This window comes from Echinops telfairi, unplaced genomic scaffold, assembly GCF_000313985.2.
Source record: "Echinops telfairi isolate 266 unplaced genomic scaffold, ASM31398v2 ScPeMD7_2;HRSCAF=8, whole genome shotgun sequence".
In the NCBI taxonomy this organism is placed as follows: domain Eukaryota; kingdom Metazoa; phylum Chordata; class Mammalia; order Afrosoricida; family Tenrecidae; genus Echinops; species Echinops telfairi.
The window spans coordinates 67,427,534-67,450,627 of record NW_022103898.1 but is presented as its reverse complement, the minus strand read 5'-3'; positions in this window follow the sequence as shown (position 1 = coordinate 67,450,627).

The window sequence follows — 23,094 nt, the reverse complement described above, 5'->3', positions numbered from 1 at the left end:
ATAGATAGTACATAAATAGCCTAGAACTCATAGAAATTGTATTTTGTACAAGGTAATGGACCAGCTAATAGAAATTGGGATAAATACCAACCTTGGGTTTATTTATAATGTATTACAATTGTAGAACACCATCTAATTCTCATCTGATTTGATCCTCAAAAGAATTCATAGGGTAGGAATTATGATTATTGTTCCCATTTGACAGATTAGTTCATAGAAATTAATTTATTCTTTCAAGAATGAATTTTCAAGACTCAATTACATGCTAATGAGGCCTGGTGGCCGTGTGGGTTACATGCTGGACTACTACTGCAAGGTCAGCAGTTCAAGCCGTCAGCTGCTCTGAGGAAGACAGAGTCCAAGGAATTGTCATCACCAAGGTAGAAAACCATTATTCCCCATTGGAAGGAGTTCATCATCGATTATGTAGGACACACAGGTCAATAAAACAACACTGGCGGTTGCATGGGATGTGTGCCATGTTGGGCAAATGTACTCGATGCAGCTGTGACAATGGACTTGGCCTGGTGGAGGCTGAGCAGTCTTTTCCCAGAAGGAACTCTTTGAGACAGGCCTTTACTTGTCCAGAAGAGCAAAGAGAAAAGGGAGTTTCATGCAGAAGAGGACCAAGTGGCAAGGTACAAAGACTCACACTGGTGTGGTTGTAAAAGGGGGGGGGGCAAAAAAGTGAGATTGGAGAGTACTTTCTTTCACTTGTTTGTTTTTATTTTATTTTTTTTATTATTATTCTTATTTTTGGAGAGTGCTTTCTTCAGGAATATGTATCCCCTGTGAGGACTGAAAAAGGTTCTCAGTTGACCTGGCAGGTCAGTGAGACCAAGCCTCTGGGACACAGAGTCTCTCCGTTTTGTTTCACCATACTAGGCTTCCATTCCCAAGATCTTTTCGTGGTCCCCAAATGCCTCCTCTGCCAACCATCACAATCACACATTCTAGGCAACAGGAATGAGGAAAGAAAAAGAAGGATGGAAAGGCACAAGCCAATTATCTTTTAAGGGAAATTTAAAGAAACAAAACTGTTTTGTTGACATAATTCACATGCCAACATTCCAGGCAATTCAATGGTTTAAACATATATTTAAAAGGTGTACAATCATCACTACAATCAATTTTATAATATTTTCTTCATCCTTGTACTCATTATCATTAGCTCCTCACTTCTCCCTAAATCCCCCGCCATAACCCTAGGAAACTATTAATCCAGTTACCATCTCTCGCTTGGATTTAATATAAAGAAAAACACACAACCACCCCTCCCCCAACAACAATGACAAAATAAAATGGAGAAAACCCTCAATTGAAAAGAAAGTAGAAAATAATTTTCTAGTGAAAATGAGAACCAATTAAAAATGGGTCCAGCAGGGGAACAAATGATGACATATTAAATTTAAATCTGTATTAACATTTATCTACTTAACAATGCACTCTGTATGATCGCAAGGCTATTCCCATACCTTGTCAGTGGTCAGAGAGGATTGTCTACTAAGGGCTTAATCCACGTGGAGATCCTACACTTGTCTTAAAACAAACAGCATTTAAGTTAGGTGTTGGCTAAGTCCACACAGAAGCATCCCAGCCTGTGTGATCCAAGGACTGTAAATAATAAAATCCAAGACTAGAGGAGGGAACTGTGTTAGAGCTTAAATTCTGAGCACCTGATTTGCAGAAGGCTATGGATGACAGTTAAAGGCCAAAGTCCATTTGTGACATCCCATCATGGAATAAGGGAGATTCTCAGGAACTTTCCTAAGGTAATGCTGCTTACAACTCATTGGCCAGAAGTGGCCACACAGCCACATCTACTACGAGGGACTTCTAATTCTGGTGATCAATGTACTTTAGAGAAAATTTGATCATGATACTAATATAGGGGGTAGGGGAGTGAGAAAAAAAAGAATAGAATTTGGAAGACAAATGAGGAAATGGGCCACGAAGGGCCTCAAATCCAGTGTCATAAAGCTTTAAACCAGAAGTGGCCATGGGGGGTGTGTGTGTGTCAATGAGGGTTTTGATCAAGTAATCCAGATGATGATATGTGTATGTATCATTAAGAGAGATGATAGACTGAAGAAGGTGAGATTGTAAACAGAGGTATGGTTAGGGGGTTGTTGTGGTGATCCACATGAAGATGATGGGGGCCTGAACTATCGGTCTAGATAGTCAAACGGAAGTGAGAAGTGGCAGCATTAAGGCAGTTGCATGCCATGCTGTTTAAGTTTTAAGGGGTGAGATTAAAATTCTAACAATTAGCATCAAGTCCATATACCGTGAGACCCACCTTTCTGAACCAACATGATCACAAGCTGAATCTCAAACTCCCGTAAACCCTTCAAATCTAGCCATGTGAAATTAGAAGATATCATCCAAATCGAGGACCAGAAGAATTCTGAAGTTAAAAACTAAACGAAAAACACGTGTTAGGACTATATTTTGAAATACGTTCCATTTTCGCTTTCTGCATTCAAGCTGTAGTGGTCTAGGGGCTTCTTTGCCTTATGAGAGGTGAAGACATTACTTCCCAGAGTTTCTTTCTAAACTAAGCACCTTCAAGAAGAGAGATCTTGAAGAGGGAGTGGCTCCATCCAGAAGTCTCAGAGATGATTGGCCTCAGCAGAAGGAGGAAAAGGCTAGTTATTCCAGCTCTTTCCTGGCACCACCTGGAGGCCAGGGCAGGAGACAAGAGCACAAGGTTGGGAGGTGCCCCAGGAACATGTGTCCCAGGTCTGCTCACCAAAGATGATTCTGACCCCTGTCGATGGAGCAATATGAGCTAGAACAATCTACAACCCAAAGGATGTCTCAAAACCTTGTGAGACCATTGCAAAAACCCAGAGTTGGGTAACTCAAGGTCTGCGGTTAACTCACCTGCTAGAAACGTGAGAGGTGATAGTCAAACGGTGGGTAGAACATAACAGAAATGCATTCAAATGCTGAAAATATATGGAAAGGAAAGGAAAGGACTGAGATGCGTACCCTTGCTGGGTTTTACAATGGAACCCTGCGTAGCTGCGTACCTTTTCGATAGTCTCGGGGTGTCACATGCAAGAAAAGCCCCAGAATGTATTTTTGTCACTGACCCTTTTCCTACATTCTGAATCTGTATCGAAGCACATTCAAACTGGGCATATGAGTATCCGATTTCATTCTCCACTTACACAAGTAGCAAACAATCCCGGTCTTCCTGGCATCACTTAGTTGGATATTTCAGGACAAATGCAGGGCTTCTTTCAAACGTTTCTATATGGTTTTAGTTCCTAGGTCCCTGGGTGGTGGAATGGTTTGCACTTGGCTACAAACCAACAGGTTGGTGGTTCGAATCCACCCAGCAGTGCCATACAAAATGAGTGTGGCAGTCTATTTCAGTAAGATTACAGCCATTAAAAGCCCTGTGGAGTACAATTCTACTCTTCGACACATGGGGTCGCCATGAGTCAGAATTGACTGATTTCCTCCACGTTATAGTCTAGTTTTCCCCTTCACTAATAAAAATGCCAAATAAGGAACTATATATACATTTTTAATTGAAAAAGCTTCCTATGTATAAAATTCCAGAAATGTTGACATCCTATAGAATTGGCATACTTTTCAATACCACCGTGATCCTGCTATTTAAAACAGTATCCCCTGGATGTAATAGGAGTTTGAAAAGCAAGTTCATTATTTTTTCTATCTGGAGACAACATGTCAAATCTTAAATATGACTGCAAATCAGAAGTTGGAAAAAAATTCAGTTCTGCGAAGAATGAAGTATATTATATCCAGTAGAATTGGGAATAAATTGTCACGTTTTAGAAATTTGAGGAAAATCTATGTTCTTTGTCCTCCTCTGATTTTTCCACTGCTTCAAAAGCTCTCTTGCCTATTTCCATCCTATTTATTTTCCCCCGTCTGCAAGCAGCTTTCTTCTCCCTGTAAGATGTCCTCGTGAAAACGCTGGTGGGGGGAATTCAACTAAAAAATAATAATCAAAGTCATTCATGGTTCGTGTGCCCAGACTAAGCTATATTTATGGAACTGTTTTTGTTTTGTTTTGTTAAAAGAAGTTCCATGTGTAAATTAAGTCGCCCCAAGGCAAGTCTGAACGATTCCCTGGACATTTGTAGTATGCGGTGTTTTATGTGACTTTTTACCCTTGTGTTCAATAAAACAATATGTGCTTGTACAGCGGCCAGACGAAGCTGTGAATCACACGCTTCCGGAAGATGCCAAGTGCTGCGCCGCGTGGAGGAAGCACACTCACCGTGTGTCATGAGAACCCCGAGCGTTTCCTGAAGTGACCCCGCAGCCCGCGGACGTCGGCACGGAGCTGAGTGTCCACGGCGGTCAAGGGCACAGAACCAGATGATCGGGGGCTTCACTGGCCTTGGCGTTAACTCCGACCGACCCGTGCACTATTAGGAAGGAAATGCATCCTTATTGGGGGAAAGTCGACGGTTTCCACTCAAAGAAACTGATTGAAGAATTTGGCCTTGTTGTTTGTATCACGTCGTCAAGGGCTGGGGAGGAAGGGTGGTCGGGGGTGGGACAGTTTTAGAGATCTGTGGACCCTTTTCACAAAGGGTTGGCAGCTTTCAGGCCACTCGGAGCTCTGCAGCAGATCGGCCGCTATATTGTTTGCCGATGGAAGTTTTGGTTCCTATTAGGAAAAAAAAGTTTGTGCAAACCTATGGTGCTTACATGGCAAAGAATGAAAATTCCAGAACACTTAGTTCTACTTATAAGGCACATGCACATGGACCAGGAGACAGCTGTTCAAAGAGAATAAGAAGATGTTGCATGGCTTATTATCAGGACACGTGCGAGTCAGAATCGTGTCCTTTCACCACGCTTAAAAAATCTGGGAAGATAGACGACATGATGAATAGAGAAAAGATGGACGTTGTCGGAATTTATGCATTTGAATTATGGTGCTGAGAAAGACTATTGACTATACCGTGGACTGCCAGAGAAATGAACAAATCTCTCTTGGAGGAAATATCGTTTCTTAGAAGTGAGGTTGGTGAGATTTCCTCTCACATGCTTTTGGACACGTTGTTAATAGGAACTAGTCCCTGGAGAAGGACAGTATGCTTGGTAGAGCAGAGGGTCAGGGAGAAAGAAGATGCTGAGCAAGATGGACCCGCGCAGCGGCTGTGGCAAGGAAACAGCAGTGACTAAAGAGAGCCATTGTTTTGAGGATGATGTGGGACGGGGCAGGGTTTTGCTCTCTCGCACATAGGGTACTGTGAGTCAGAACCACCGCCATGGTATATACCAACAATAGTCTTGGATCATTTGTTCCAAATGCTTCTGGGTGGCTGCTTTGTCCATTTCCTCCCAGAACATTTCAGCAACTCACCAGTCATTTGAGCCCCTGCCCTAACACTGAGCAGAACACCCCCACACCCAGCCACTGCCGTCAAGCTGACGGTGACTCATGATGAGCCTAGAGGACAGAGCAGAACTGCCCGTCACGTTCCCAAGATTGAACTCTTCCCTCGTCAGTGGAGCACCGGCCGCTGCTCCCTGGTTCCTGGGCCTTGGAGAGAGTAACTGCAAATGAAGGTTCAGGGAGTGCAAGAAAACCCAAACCATTTCCCACCACGGCAGTCCTGACTCAGGGTAACCCCACGGTTTCAGACTAGAATTGTGCTGCACAGGGTTTGCGGTGGCAGGCTTTACAGAGGTGGATCACCACACCTTTCTTCCGAGGTACCTGTGGGTGAATCCAAACCTCCAACACTTGGATAGGGACCCAGGCTGCCTTACCTATTTGCACTACCCAGAGACTTCAGGGGGTGGGGGGTGGGGGGAGACTTACTAGAATGGGAGTACAGTAGCTGCCAAAGTGCTAGCGGGCATGGCCAACAGAGAGGAGCCAGGACTTTCCACACAGTTTGAATCAAGTCAGCAAGGGGCAAAGGGGGCAGGGTGGGAAGGTCATTTGCCCATACATAAAAGCAAGCCGTCGATAATGGATTTAAATTTATGATCCAAACCATTTAGATCCTTTAATATCAAAGTGTTTGGAAAGTTAGAATGTCTTTCTAAATCACACCAGTGTTGTACTAGAATCTAAAACCAAGCTCCCCAGAGGAAAACTCAAATGTGTATCCTGAGACCAGCCCTCGAGGAGACTGCAGAACAAGGAAGGGGTGAGCCACTTCCTCATTGCTCATTCAGCTACTGGGAGAAAGTCTTTTTTTTCCACAGCAAGCAACATGTATTTGAAGGCTGGGCTCGAGGTGCACAAAAACTTGTTTCTCTGGAAGCACAGGGTTGTGGGTGGGGCTGCAAACCTCAATATCTACGACTCAAATCCACCAGTCTGTCTGCAGGAGAAAGAGGAGGCGCTCTGCCCCTGTGAAGGGTTCAGCCTCAGAACCCCTGGGGAGCAAGTCTCCTCTGGGCTGCGGTCACTGTGAGTCTGGACCGACCTGATGACACTGAGTGGTGTGTTTGTTTTCAGCCTTGCTTTTGTGGGCTGGCCTTGTTCCGTGAGCTGTCCTTGTCTGGGGGGCCTAGCCTCACGACCCAGAGCTTGGTCTGTCAGAATCTGCCTTTTAATAAGATACCCATGTGCGTCCAGCGCACGCCCCAGGATGTGCCGGTGTATGCTTGAGGGGTTCCGATGGAAAGCCTATCTCAAACCCTTAATTCCGAGATAGCACCTAATAAACTCTTTCGTTTGTTGTCTAGAACAAACAAGGACGATGGAGCTTCCTTCTTGGCAACTGTGCGTAGAAGAACTTGAGCTTGTGACATACCGCTTGTGAAATAGTCGCAATCATGGACATGGACGCACGCTCATGATTCCTGTGAGACAGTCAGGGCAAAATGTGGTCCCCAGGCCCCCGTTAGCAAGGGTGTTAGGGACTTAGAAATACTAGTCATGGGCCCCACCCCAAACTCGCTGAGTCAGAAACCCCAGGAGAGGGGTTTTGCTTCTCCAAAGAATCCAGCCTAAGACCCTCCCCCTCTCAAGGGGTCCCGAAGCACAGTGGATAATTAAGGACTCTGTGGGGAACTCAAAGGCCAGGGGTGGGCCTGCACCTGCAGCTCCATGGCAGGAAGCTGTGCCAAACGTTCAAGCTTTGGAAACCCCATAGGGCAGTTCGGCTCTGTCCTATAAGATCACTGTGTCAGCGTTGACTTGGTGGCAACGGGTTTTCTCCCTTTAGCTATATCCCTGCCCAGGGTTGGTGGGTGGGATTGGTGTCACCCGCCGCCGCCTAGGGGTTAGGAAAGGTATGACTCTTTTCCCCCAAATCTTTGTCGAGCAAACAACCTATAAGGAAGGAAGGCAATTCCTTCTTGAATTGTTAGGACAAGGTCAGCCTTCAGCTGTGAGTGGTCATCTTTTTTGCCATGTGGAGAGATTCTGCCCAAGAATAAAACGAATCCCCAGAAAAGCGAGAGCAAGTGACCTGACAGTATTGTTTGAAATCCTGGGGGCTGCCATGTGGGAAGTCAAATTAATCCCAAGACTTCCCAGTTATGCAAACCAATAAATTCTCTTTTGGCTTGAGTTCGTTTGAGTTGCGTTTCTGTCTCCTAAGACCAAAGGGCCCTGACTAACACAGTCTAAATAATTCACACCTTTGTGTGAATCACAGATGTTCTCAGAAACACCCTCATAGGCAGGCAGACATAAAAAAGCATGCTGAACTGGTAGTTGAGAAATCAGGCATGAGGTTTTGTCACTACTTAGTGAAGGAGCCTTAGAGAAGTCATTTATCCTCTCTGGGCATCTCATACTTAATGGGAAATAAGGGTTTAGATTCTGTTCCAGAAACTAGTGTTTTAGAACTGGTAGGGAGCTCAGAGATTCAATCTTTTCAACATGACCTCAAATAATGATTTAAGAAACGGGAAAACCATAGCCCTAACAGCCCCCCGGTTAGAATCACATAACCCACCAGCAGCCATGCCAGTAGCAACACTAGGGTGCTAAGGGAGCGCGGAACGAATGAGATGACATTGATAGAGGACGTGATCATCTATAAAATGCTTATGCAATATTCCAGCTGTAATTTATTAATTTTATAAGATAACCTGATAGCTAGTCATAACAACAACAAAATGCATAAGCCACGCATCAATATTCCTACAAGGATAACACACCGAAATTTACTTTTGGAACTTTCTGATGAGCTCCGCTTAGAGCTGTTATTATTATCCAATGCCAACGATGCTTCCAGTCTCGTGGTTTCACCTGCACATTCGACAGGTGCGCACGCTTGTTTTCATCGCTGCCGCTGTTATTACAGCCATTGCTGTTGTCAAGTTCGCTGGTACTTCAGCTGCACGTTTGTGGTTAGTTTTTGTGAATCTAGTGAATCCAGCCGAAGCCAACTTTTCTCTAGGAGTCCTGGCCCCACAGTGGTTAAGAGCCCTACCATTAGCCAAAAGGCCAGGGCTTCAGACTTCCCAGCAGGAGTGGTGAGTGTCAGACAGCTTCTATATCTACAACTTTTTTGAGAATGAAGTAGTAAATCAAAGAAAGGGAAAGAAATTTAAAAAGCTTCAAGTGAGTTCCTCATAATGTGATAATTAATGCTCTTTAACGTGTTTTATTGTGATTTAGGTGAGGCTCACAGAGTTTTACACTCAACAATTTATATAGATTTTTATATAATTTATGTATCAACAATCCAATTATACATCAACAATTTATATACATTTTGTTTCACTTCATCAATTTCAATTCCCTCAATGTATCATCCTTATCGAGCTTCCTGTCTTCATTTCTCCTTCCTAACTCTCAGTCGTTGGCTACGTGCTACTCTTTGCTCTGAAATGAGGTGACATCCTAGGGAAGTGACAGCTAAATCCACACAGAATAGGTATGCCTGCCTGTATGATCCAAGGATTGTAAGGAATAAAACTCAAGGCCTGAGGAGGGAATGATATTAGAGCTTGAATTCTGAGCACCCAGCTTACAGAAGGTTATGAATGACAGTGAAGGCCCCCTACTAGGGTCCCCACCAGGATGAAGCCTCTGGTGAATCCCCTCTGACCATTGACTTGAGATGTGAGTAGTCTTGCTAAGAGTCCATTGGAAAGTGGGTCATTAAAGATGGAGTTGAGTTAAACTTTAACACCTTATCATTTGTTCTCTCTTTTGACTCATTTTAAATTTGTTTTAGTTTTTATTATTTTCTGTTATCTTTTCAACTGGGATTTTTCTATGTTTTCTTTTTTTCTTTTTGGTTTTGTATGGTTCTTCTCTATACGTAAGCGAGGGTGAGTAAACCGGTAGACAGACTAACAGGATTAGTAGTTTCTGTAGTTATGGCAGCAGGGGAGGTTGGGGAAAATGGGGGACTAATAATAAGAAGTACAAGAAAGAAGAAAATGGTCTAAACTTGATTGTAGTGATGATTGTACAACTTTTAAAAAATATGTTTAAACCACTGAACTGAATGATATGATATGTAAAACTTTGAAACTAAGAAAAACTGATAAAAAGAAAAAAATATCCTTTAAAAAGGCGTGAAAGAAAATCGAAAACTGCATTGGTGAGAAAATTTAGGCTAAGGAAAATTTTCCCATCATTAAAATACACCTGCTCATACTACAAGCGGCTGTCCCAGGGAAGTTTCATTGGAAATGCCTTACCTCATCCACCCTCCAGCCCGGATCTTGCTCCTTTGGGCTTTGTTTGGCTCCCAGAACTGAAGGAACACGGAAGAGGAACGTGATTTGAGTACTCTGATGACGGCCAAACTGCTATTCGGACAAGGTTTAAACAGAAGAGTGCAAAACCTTTCAGGGTAGAATTAGATCTAAATACTGCCTTAAGTTAGCATAGTTGAAGACACAATAGCTTCCCATCTTGATTTTTTGTTTCATAAAATTTTCTGTGGCTTTGATAGCGAGAGTTCCTGATTTACCCTCCTAGTCCCTAGGGGAGGAGAGCACCAGATATAACTTCAGGGAGCTGCGGGGTGGGCTTGGACCACCTATTTTGCGATTAATCGTCGAACACTTAACCTGTCTTATCAACAGGGCTCATTAAAATACAGTAGAGGTAAGTATATGAATAAATTTTAAAATCAGAAAGATATTCACCTGATTGTTCACAGTGTTCTCTTTTGGGAATGAGTGCGGTGAAGTGGAAGTGGTTTCCACTTATACTTTATCAACATTTGCATCGTTTAAATTTCTCAATCAAAAGAATTAGAAAACTTGACTAGGAAAAAAATCAGTTTCAAAAGTAATTATAATTTAATAAGAAATATTGTGCTCTATTATTTTTTAAAGGGTGATGTCAAATGCTAGGTCATGGGCAGTGTACTTATTCGTCAGCAAGATATGCTTTGTGCATACTGTTTGCCATCAGTGCCACGGGTATTTCAGAAGTGATGGGAACGGAATCCGAACGTGTATAACTATGTGACGCGCAAACACACCTACATTGCAGTGAAAGAGGGGAAATGTCGGTAGCAGAACGGAGGCTGCTCAAAGCCATCAATGGAAACTATTGACTTGCTGGAACTAGAGGAGAAAAAGTGGATGGACATCATGCCCAGATCGTGTGCTACCACATGTCTCCTGCCAAGGAGAATCGGACGTTCCGTGGCCACGATGAAGAGCAAACTTCATTTAATCAAGGGAACTTCCTTGAGGTAATTTCCCCAAACCAAACTCACTGCCATGCCGTCAGTTCGGACTCATGGTGACCCCGGAGGGCAGAGCAGAGCTGCCCCTGGGAGTTTCTGAGACTGCAGCTCTTTACAGGAGTAGAAAGCCTCAACTTTCTCCTGCAGAGCCGCTGGTGGTTCTAACCGCCGACCTCAAGGTTATCGGCCTAACACGTGACCACTACACCACCAGGGCTCCTTCTGAGTGGCTCAGAGGCCGTCAAAATATTATCCAGTGCTGAAAATCACCTAAGGAGAACGCGGAGCTCATGTAAACTTGAAGGACTGGTCTCTCACCTTCCACCAAAAAACTGAGACTAAGTTCGTCAGTGCCCTGGCAAATCATGACAAGAGCATCTTGTCATGAACAGAACGTTTGCGAAGTGTTTTAGAATTGTGTGTAACCGCACACCTGGCACACACAGACTGACCATCTATCCAAAATGATCAGCTCGGTAAGAAAAATCAGCAATAGGAAACGTTGAAGTGAAATAAGTCTTTCCGAGATTTTTCCCTTTCAGGGAGGGGAACAAAACAAAACCAAAAAAAACGTGTTGACCTAAGTGCTGACATTCTTTAAACAACCGAACATGATAGAATGAACATAACTCAAGGTGAATGTGATGCTGCCGCTACGGTTGGAGTCTGCGGAGGTGGACAAACCCCTCTTAAGGGAAAGAACAAGAAAACGGATGTACGGAGCAGCCACTTGTCTTGAACAGTCAGCACTCTGAAAACGCATTGTGTGAGACATTTTTTGGGGGAACTTGAGATATATATTTTGTTTCATTGCCCCTTCTACTCATTCCTGGGGTATGGAAAGGCTGTTGACAACCGTGCTAGAGTGCTTGCAGTGAAGGTGGTTGGAGAAATGTTTGATACGTTTTTGGCAGGGATTGGGGCTCTTTGTAATCCACATGAAAATTGGGACACAACAATTGTTGCCTGCGGTCTGCGATTACTCTTTTCCATGCTAACCCTACTTCCATTGTGATGAACTTTAGGAATTTAATCTTACAAAGCAGTAGCTTCAGACAAAGGTCTTAACTCCCAACAAGGTGATGACAAAGGCAGAGGTGCGAAGGTTTGGGGTTGTGGTTTTTGTCCGTGCGAGGAGCACGTCACCTAGCGGAGCATGCAGCTGAACAGGTGTTGTGAGCATCGGACAAATAAGGAACTGCAGCAGAGGGAAGAGCCAGGTGCAAGAAGAGGCTGGTAGGGGATGGGGAGGCGACACGTGGTGTGGACTCACTCTGCGGGAAGCAAACACAAAGGAGGTGCTTGATGGAATTGATTGCTGTCATTCTGAACTCCAGACCAGATCAGGAGCCATCAAGACAATAGCAGCCATGTTTGAGGCTACTCAAGGGAAGAGGCTCATATCTGCCACTGAAGAAGAGTTAAAGGTATCCATTTCCAGACTGACAACCTCCCATGAGTCAGTATCAGAAAATAGGCTTTTGATGTGAATACGAAGGCCGAGAAGGCATCTGAAAACAGCAGAGATTGATGGAGAAGAAGCCAAAGACGGGACATTAGAATGTTTTGACGTTCATAGGTGAATGAGACTGGGTAGAACCTTCCCCAACCCTTGTGTTAAAGCCTGAAATGATTGCTGATACTCTGTGTGTGGATGTGGCTTCTTTTGAGAGGAGCTTTCCAAAGGCGGACCCTATGAAGAACTATAGGTGTTCCTCACTTCATGTCCATGATCCATTCTGTGAGCTGGAATTATTGAAATATGTGATTTGGACATTGTGTGAAAATCATATTATATATGTTTGTAGAAAGAGCCCTAGTGGCACAGCTGGGCTGATAGCGTTAGCGGTTCAAACCCACCAGCCACTCCTTTGGAGAAAGATGAAGCTGTCTGCTCTCGTAAAGATCTACCCTCTCAGACATGCTAAGGAGCAGTTCTGCACTGTCCTGTAGGGTCTCCATGAGTTTGAATATACTCTGGGAATGAGTTTGTATGTGTTTATGTATTCCATACACATATATCCCAGGAACCCTCTTGCTAGCTTCTCTAGCTCTCCACTAATATCAGAAGCCCGGGGTTTGCAAACTTAGGCCCACAATGGGCTCCTTCTGGGCATGCTGTCCTCTCTGAGTTGCCCCTGGGAGCCAGGTCAGAAAGAGAAGCCATAAAGGATAAGGGATGGAGCAGAAGAGCAGCACCAGCCCAGCCTCTTCCCACAGGCACCGCCTCTGTGTGGAAGCTGGACAGAGCCCGTGGGAGCCATAAGAGCCAGGGTTCCGCTGCTGTCATGGCTTAACTTGGGCAAGTTCCAATACAGTTCTCGAGCTGTCAGCCATGTCTGGGCTGGGGTGCTGGAAGTCTGTGCCACAGTTCAGCCAGAGCAGCCTGGGAATTGAGCCTACTCAGCAAAGTCAATGCTGCCTTCACTCCTGGTGCCTTTCTAAGCAAGCCCTTCCTATTGCACCATAGACATCTATATAGTCAGTGTGATGTATTCCAATTGGACTTTATGTGGTGAATACTTGTGCTTGTGATCTATCATGGGGCAATCAAGGCTTTCCAAGCTTGCAATATTATCAATTGAAAGTGAATTAGCAAAAGGCATTGATTTCGATGAAGTGATTAACAAGTTCTCAGCTTTAAAGGTATCCCCCCACTATGATAAACTGACAGATGGCGACATTGATTTGTATACATGTATGTATATGTATGTGTATGTATGTGTGTATAATATGAAGATACCAAGATATCCCCCCGCTCTCTAAGTAGGAAATGCCTAATGTAGAATATAGACATGCCCATCCTATTTTATATGGAGAATTATCAACAAGTGTATGACCTCCTTTTCTCCCAAAAATTTTTGAAATCAAATAGACAGTCTAACAATATTTTGAAGATGCAAAGTTGATAGTTATTTGTTTAAATGAAAATTATTAGGAAAGGAAATAGTGTGAAATATTTTCATTAGGCTAACTAACGCTAAACTGTAAGTTCTTTCTGCAGCAGCGGCCACCGGCATCAGGAGTGTTGGTACTTCATATGCGATGCTTCCAAACACCAACCTCACTCCATGAAGTCAGTTCAGACTCATAGTCACTCTATAGGACAGAGTAGAACCGGCCCTGTGCGTTTCCTAGACGATCAATCTTTCCAGGAGCAAAAAACCTCATTGTCTTCTGAGGCGCAGCAGATGGGTTTGAACTGCTGACCTTGTAGTTCACAGCCCAATGCATAACCCACTGAGCCACCAGGAAAGCAGAGATAGCAGTGGAAACAAGAGAAATGAAACACTTATGTTTAAGGGGGGAAAAAACCCTAACGTATTCTGATGGTGTTTTGCTCCTTGGATGGAGTCAGGAGAATGTCCTTAGGTCAAGGATTCTGACTGAGAGCATAATTGTTTGAGCGTCAAAAACCTTAGACTAGGTTTACTAATAAAAAATTAAGACAAATTGTCTCAATTATACATACAGTATAATAGAATTCCAACACATGAAACAATCATTTTAGGAACTAATCCACATTAGAAGAATGCTCTACTTTGTTGAAAACTTTCTAGAAATAGCTAATTAACTCAGTGACCAGCAGTAGCATGTTCAATATTAGCAGACTTTGGCCATAGAAATTTAATAAGGTATGGAGATGACATGTCCTTGATAATGAGTGTAAAATGGGAGATATATCTCTGTTTAAAAGAGAATGAAGTTCTGCATTACTTCAGAAGAGCATCAGCTCTAAAAAAGCCACACCTGTGTAAAGGCTCAGGTCTAGGAAATAAATCAACTGAAATAGCCGAGACAGAGCAAATGACAAAGGAGGGGCTGAGTGGGATAGAGTCGGCTCGGGAGGGGACTGATTTTCCTGGCACCTGGAGCTTAGAGAGGAATCTAGAAAACCAAGGAATCGTGGACTGCCTCGTTCAAGACTGAAACCTGACTGATGTGGTCTTAAGGAATCTTTTTTTCAACAGAAAACAAAACTAAGTGGAAGGGGGTGGTGGTGGTGTGCAAGGGCATATTTCTCACCTTCCACCCAGGAGACCTGCTTTTGATTCCTAGTCGGCTCTCATTGAGCATAGCAAGCCCCTGGCTGTCAGTGGAGGCTGTGGGTTTCTATGATGTGGACCAGGTTCCAGTCGAGCTTCCAGACTAGGACACCGTGGGAGTCACCTACTCTGGTGTCCATTTAAGGATTAAGGGTGTAGGGGTGAGGTCTAGGCTGTCAATCTGGAGATAGCCAATGAGACTTCTGTGGGCATGGCCTTCTCCTGAGAATTCTGGGAAATATGGTAGTTCCTCCTTGGAGGCAGAAGACACCTCTCTCTATCTCTCCCACTCCCTGGGAGACATTGCAGAAGACAAGCCACATGGACACAACCAGACCTCTGGAGCTGGAGAAGCCACAGAGAGACCCCTGCCGGCACTGAGATGCTTACAACGCCACTGGACCCAAAGCCTTTCTACCCACTCGCTTGTGATCTTCTGCATTTGGCATCATTGCATGTGTTTCGTGAGTCTGAAGAGGACTTTTTAGATTGATATCAGAAATATGGGCTAATATCGGATTTATGGGCTTAATCTGGACTGGGCTGGGATGTTTTCTCGATGTTCAATTGCTCTTGTATATAAATCTCTTTCTTATACACATATGTGTGTCCATGGGTTTGTTTCTCTAGTTTACCTAGACTAACACAGACACATTGAGAAGGCCCGATGATCTACTTCTGAATAAAAAGCAGTCATTGGAATCCTTATAGATCACAACAGTCTGATCCCAATGTGCGGCCGGGTGACCAGAAGTTGGGGGCTGACTCCATGGCAGCTAACAAGAGCACCATACATTGCTTAATTGAGTGAGTGGGGTCTGGGCATTCCGTCATTGGTCTGGGGCTACACTAGCAGGCGGACAGAGTATGAATGTACACGTCACGGAGTGGTTGGGTTTGAAGCACAGCATTGAGTCCTCCCTGTCTGCCATTTCTTCCTTAGCCTCGAGTAGCACAGAACACTAGTGAACACCAGTTAGTTTGCTTCTTTAAATTAAAAGAGTAAGCAGATCTGGAAGTTCCACATTTTTAAAAGGAATCCCTTTCAAATTTTCAAATCTCTAAAAAATAAATAAGTTTAAAAAAAAAAATCTAATCCCTAATCAATATTATTAGAAGAAAAACTCAATGCAAATGAAACTTTACCTCACCTGAAATGATACTCGGTAAAATTTTGATTGATACAATATTTCCTTCATGAGCCCTGGTGGTGTAGTAATTATGCATTGGGATGCTAACTGAAAGGTGAGCAGTTCGAAACCACCAGCCAGCTCATTGGGAGAAAGACGGGCAGTTTGACCCTGTCCTATAGGGTTCCTATAGGACTCAACATCAACTCTATGGCAGTGAGAGAGACAGTATTTCCTGAGAATACTGTACTCACCAGGGTAACGAACATATTTGCATACACTTGTGCAAACTCACACTAGCACAAACTGGAGCTCATAGGATTATTCGGATTAAAAAAAAAAGATCATTTACATTTTGCGAAAATTTTCCCAGAAGGGAAAACTGATCCCAATGAACATATAACTATTTTTAATATAAATGGTTTAATTAATCAAAGAATTCATCCAGACTAAAGAAAAACTGTTCCACAAAGTGCTTTTTTAGCAAAAATGTAGTGCTGTTGTCATAACTTCCATTTAAAAGCTTACTTTCATAACCTCAACCTTAAATCCCTTCAGAGTCAAAACAATGAGAGCCAAATATATTCTGTGACACCCCAACTCCTCACTTGCTCTATCAAAAGAAATCAGATGTTGTACCTGTTGACCAATATATTGTTTCCTCTGCCTGGAATTTCCCTCCCTGTTTCACATTCCAGGAGAAGTCAAGACTTCTGAAAATCTCGGAACCCCTAGAAACTTCCACTCTCTGCCCCTGGGGATCTTTATGAATATTCTCTCGCAGTGCTACAGCTTACTGACATGGCTGACTGATGCACTGTGCTCTGGATCTTTCTAGTATGTCTTAGTTTTTTGTTTTTGTATCTCTGTCACATAATAGGCACATAATGAATTGTTGACTCATCTAGTGGATGGAAAACTCACGTGTCCACGCAGCGCTAATCACTCATTCCTCCTATTCTCTATTTATCAAAATAAGCATCCAATACACTGCAATGTCAAAGATGAATTTAAGACAAAATACTTTGCTGTAAATTCAGATCAGCAAGAAACATATTTTGTGATCTCTCTCTCAAAAATACGTCCGTTCTTTCCACCTCCCCCTTCATCTACATCCCGCCTCCCCTCAAAAAAACAAAACAGAAAAGTAAGAAATTTATAGGAATTCATTTGGGAATTGTGGTAGTTATATAAACATTGGTCAATTTGAGGATTACGGATGAAGGGGTGGAGTTTAGCCTGTCAATCAGATCATAGCCAAGGAGGCCTCTGTGTGGGTGTGGCCTTCTGAGAATTCTGGGAAATCCAGTACTTCCTCCTTGGAGGCAGGAGACACCCCCCTCTCTCTGCCACTCCCTGGGAGACATGGCAGCTGACATGGAACTAGCTATTGCCCTGAGCTGGAGAAGCTCCATGGACCTACCCTGATGCAACCAGACCTCGGAAGCCGGAGAAGCCGCATAGAGACCCCTGCCAGCGCTGAGACGCTTACAACACCACTGGATCCAAAGACTTTCTACCCACTGACCTGTATCGTCCTGCATTCAGCATCATTGCATGTGTTTCGTGAGTCTGAAGAGGACTTTATAGATTGATATTGGACATATGGGCTAGTATCGGGCTTATGACCTTGGACAGGACTGGGCTGGGATGCTTCCTCAATGTTCAATTCCTCTCGTATATAAATGTCTTTCTTATACACATGTGTGTGTGTCCGTGGATTTGTTTCTCTAGTCTACCGGGACTGACACAGGAATGAAATGACCAGCTTAGTAGCTCTTCTCCATGGGTGTGGATGGGGGCACCCCTCGAGCGAGGGAGCAGTTTCTGGGAGGTCCAGAGGTTAGGTCTAGCCAAGGGCTTTTTCTTTCCATCCATCCTCAAGTTGAGTCTGGATTCAGCTAAGTATAAAGGATTAATTGCCTATCATCATTTTGTTCCCTCGGTTAAGAGTCATTGTGGTCAGAACCAAGCATAGCAATATGGGCCAACCACAAAGAAATAAATTACTTTGTAAGTTTCAAAAGTATTCACCAAATTACTGCTCTGTGCAAATGATGTTAGGGGAGGTGGAATTTTTTTTTTTGAGAGGTTTTTTTCTTTTCTTTTGTGACTGTAATAGGTATGTGTGCCCCTTCTGAGGTATGAGTCACATCCCCTTCGATAGGAAATTGTGGCTAGTTTTTGTGGGTTTGGGGTTTCGTACTAAATTTTCAGTGCCTTGTGTTTCCTTTGACTGATGAACAGATCATCACCTGACTCATCGTCCCTTTTTCTATGGATCACCAAAGGGGAGCTTTGAAAACCCAGTCATGTGGCTCCCAGCTGCTCAGTTTTAATGCAGAGGGAGGAAATCCGGAAACCTGTAGTCAGTGCTTTGAAATGGACCTTCCTAGGTCACCTTCTCCCTGGGGTGGGCAGGATTATTATTAAACTGGCCTAGATTGGTTTGTAGCACTCACTTTATTTTATTTTATTTTTTAAATCATTTTATTGGGGGCTTGTACAATTCTTATCACAATCCATACATCCATCCATTGTGTAAAGCACATTTGTACATTTGTTGCCATCCTCATTCTCAAAACGTTTTCTTTCCACTTGAGCCCTTGATATTAGTTCCTCATTTCCCCCCCTCCCTGCTCCCCTCTCCCTCATGAACCCTTGATAATTTATAAATTTTTATTATTTTTTCATGTCTGATGTCTCCCCTCACCCACTTTTCCGTTGTCTATCCCCCAGGGAGGAGGTTATATGTAGTTCCTTGTAATCGGTTCCCCCTTTCTACTCCCCCTTCCCTCCACCCTCCAGGTATCACCATTCTCACCACAGGTCCTGAAAGGATTTTCTGTTCTGGATTCCCTGTGTTTCCAGTTCCTATCTGTACCAGTGTACATCCTCTGGTCTAGCCAGATTTGTAAGGTTGGATTGGGATCATGATAGTGGGGGGTGGGGGGAGTATTTAGGAACTAGAGAAAAGTTGTATGTTTCATCATTGCTACCCTGCACCCTGACTGGCTCGTCTCCTCCCCACAACCCTTCTGTAAGGGGGTGTCCAGTTGCCTACAGATGGGCTTTGGGTCTCCACTCTGTGCTCACCCTCATATCAATACGATTTTTTTATTCTTTGATGGCTGATACCTGATCCCATCGACACCTTGTGGTCACACAGGTTTGTGTGCTTCTTCCACGTAGGCTTTGTTGCTTCTCAGCTACATGGCCGCTTGTTTATCTTCAAGCCATTAAGACCCCAGATGCTATATCTTTTGATAGCCGGGCACCATCAGCTTTCTTCACTACATTTGCCTTCCGTGATTGTGTCGGGAAGGTGTGCATCATAGAGTGCCAACTTAATAGAACAAAGTATTCTTGCATTGAGTAAGTGCTTGAGTGGAGGTCCAATAGCACTCACTTTATAAGACCTACCTACAATACCTCCTTTGGGGTCTAAGTGAAATAGATATATAATAAATATTTGTTTTTCCACCTTAGATATATAATAAATATTTGTTTTTCCACCTTAAAGGTAGAGACCTGGTGGTGTAGTGGGAACCTTCAAGGCATAGTAGACTATGAACTAGGCTGCTTACAGCCAGGTCAGCGGTTTGAAGCCAGCTGTTTTGAGGAACAGAGAAGAATTCTGCTCCCCAAAAGATTTATGGAAACCAAAAAGGGCAATTCTACTCTATCCCATAGGGTCACTATGAGTTGGAATTGCCTCGATGGCAGTGAGTGTTTGGTTGAGTTTAAGGGCATGTCACAGGTTTTGACTTCTACATTGACAAAAAGCAAATCCTTACCCATTCAACACCTGCTAACTGGGTGCCAACCTTGGGTCCCATTCACTGAGACAAGCAGAGATCAATTAAGATGAGGCTTCTTCATTCAAGAAGCTTAAGGTGCGGACAAAGAAGCATACCATGATAAGGGTGTGCACAAAGTCCTTCGGGTCCCAGGCACTGGCGACTGAGGAAGTGAGAGACCCGAGGAGAAGCATGGGTGGAGCAAAGCAGGCGCATGTGAAGTCAGCTCAGTCTGGCTGAAGTTCAGAGTACAGGGATTCGTAGAAAAATGAGATTGGGAAGCCAGGAACTGAATCTTAAAGAGCCCCACGGGGCAAGCTAAGCACTTTAGTTTGAGCGCCACAAAAGGAGCTCTGAAGGGTTTTAGCAGAGGAGTGGCATGAACCAATTTGCAAAATCGTTGCGGAAAGATTACATGAGAGCACAGGAACACTAACTGGCAGGTAGACTGGTTGGAAGGCTATTGTGGCTTTCCAAAGGAAAACGGGATCCGTGGGAGTGAAGGGGTGGGAAATGAGGTAGCATTAATCGGGCCTTGTGAGGAACTCGAGACTTAGTGGTTATGTGTTGGCCTGTGATTCTCGAGGTCCTTGGGTGGAAACCACCGGCTGCTGTCTGTCAGGGGAAGACCCATCTTCCTACTCCCGGAAGTAGTCACAGTTTCGGAAGCTCACAGGCACAGCCCTGCCCTGTCCTGTAGGGTCACTGTGCTTCAGCCTCGACTCAAGAGCAGGGAGTTTCGTGTTTTTGTGGGGTTTTTTTGAGTGAGTGGGTGAATCAGAAGGAGCTTAGGTAGCCCTGCGGAACAACCGTTAGGTTGCTCGCCTGAAGGTCGGCGGTTCAAAACCAGCAGCCACCCAGTGGGGAAAAGATGAGTCAGAATCACTACGAGCAGGAATCCACTTGATGGCAGTGGATTTTATTTTATTTTTATTGTTATTTGGTTTTGTTTGGTTTTGCGTGATTTACGCAGGAGTCTGGGTAAGAGGCCAGGCGATCAGACTCTCGGCATTGAACCTGACTGTTCTCCCTGTCCTGAGGGGAAGGTTATTGGCCCTCTTTTCTCTGGACACCCTCACTCCCTAGGCACTCTCAACCAATCTTAGAATGATAGCCACCTTTATACCTCAAAATCCACCGTAAAGTTGAAAGCAAATGGCTTGTGCAATCTATCCACTTGATGGCTAGTAGAAATATTATACTTGAGTCTCTAATCTGAGTCTACCAACTTCCCCCCCAATCCTGCAGCCATCTTTATTCCACTGACAAGCAAATTCACTTCCACAGGTGCCACTTTGACATGTCATTGACCCAAGCATGTGTGCCGTGTGTGTGCAACATCAGCAAATTCCTTGGGCATTCACTTCAGAATACATAAGAAATATGACCACTTTCTATTATTGCCTCTGCTACCACCCTGCTCTAAGCCACCACGATCTTAAGTCTGGGTTATTATCCGAGCTTCCTGTCTGGTCTTGTTGTTCCTTCCCTGGTTCCTTATAGTCTACTCTGTACAAAATAGGAGACTGATACAACTTTCTCCACCCAGCATTTATTTTAAATGTTTCAAGCATATAGAAAAGTTAAAAGATGTATAGAAAATGTCTTTTATACTTCCTTTTTTGGGTCTGATCCAGGAGTCAATCAGGACTCATGCATTCGATTTGATTATTGTCTTTGTATTCTCTCCTCATCTCCACAACACCCCTCCTTCCTCTCCACGCCCTAGGACATTTAGCTTATCAGACTGTCCCTCATGGACTCAGTCAGCTTGTTCCTTTCTTCCCAATTTTCCTAGAAATTGGAAGTTGGGTCTAAAGCCTTGATCACAGTTAAATACCTGTGGTGAATATATTTTATAGGTGATACCTACTTTATGTTGTGTCACAGCAAGGGTTGTATAATGTCAGGTTGACCTAAGAGAGGTGAGGGTGTTTGGATACTCAGTTAATGTGGTGACCCACCAGAGCTCATATTTACAAAAGTAATGTTCTTCTTTGAAATTGTTAAGCTATCTATGAGATGATATTTTGGCACCTTTTGAATATCTTATTGACAATAACCTCTACTTGATTTTCCCCCATACATAACTTTTTCTAGACTATTATTTTGGAGGGCATTACAAAAATGCTGTTTTTCAAAAATGCCTATTTTTACTTGGTAATTTTAGTAAAATATGGAATTACTCTCCGTCCTATTCCTTCCCATTTTCTTTCCTCTTTTTTCCCTTCTTTCTTTTCTTCATTCCTGTTTCTCTTTTTCTTCTCCTTCTTAACATCATCATGTACTTTATAAATTCAGTGTATAAATTCAACTACCACACAATGGTTTATTTAAAGTCTTATCAGGTCATGTTCCACGCTTCTAAAATCTTTCCACTTCACTCAGAGAAAAAAACAAAATACACAGTAACTTGCTCTGTGTGATCTCATTTCCGTTTTCTCTCTGGCCTCATCTTCTACTCACAGCTCCTCTTGACTGTTTGTGGACTGGTCCCTTGACTGTACCTAGAACACTCCAGCCATTCCCCTGCCTCTGGGCCTTTGACTCCATCCCCTCCTGTGATGCTCTTGTCATATAGCCACTTGGTTTCCTTCTTCACCACCTTCAATCTTTGCTCAAATGTCACATAATCATCTTTTTTTTAATCATTTTATTGGAGGCTCATACAACTCTTATCATAATCCATACATACATCAGTTGTATAAAGCACATTTGTACATTCATTACCCTCATCATTCTCACAACATTTGCTCTCCATGTAAGCCCCTGGCATCAACTCATTTTTTACCCCTCGCTCCCTGCTACACCCTCCCCCATGAACCCTTAATAATTTACAAATCATTATTTTGTCATATCTAACACTGTCCCACGTCTCCCTTCACCCACTTTTCTGTTGTCCGTCCCCCAGGGAGGAGGTTATATGTAGATCCTTGTAACCTGTTTCCCCTTTCTATCCCACCCTCCCTCTACCCTCCTAGTATCGACTCTCACCACTGGTCCTGAAGGGATCATCCGTCCTGGATTCCCTGTGTTTCCAGTTCCTATCTGTGCCAGTGTACATCCTGGTCTAGCCAGATTTGTAAGGTAGAATTGGGATCATGATAGTGGGTGGGGAGGAAGCATTTAGGAACTAGAGGAAAGTTGTATGTTTCATAATTGCTACACTGCACGCTGACTGGTTCGTCTCTTCCCCATGACCCTTGTGTAAGGGATGTCCAGTTGCCTACAGATTGGCTTTGGGTCTCCACTCTGCACTCCCCCTCATTCACAATGATATGATTTTTTTGTTCTTTGATGCCTGATAACTGATCCCTTCAACACCTCGTGATCACACAGACTGGTGTGCTTCTTCCACGTGGACTTTGTTGCTTCTGAGCTAGATGGCTGCTTGTTTACCTTCAAGTCTTTAAGACCCTAGATGCTATATCTTTTGATAGCCAGGCTCCATCAGCTTTCTTCACCACATTTGCTTATGCACCCACTTTGTCTT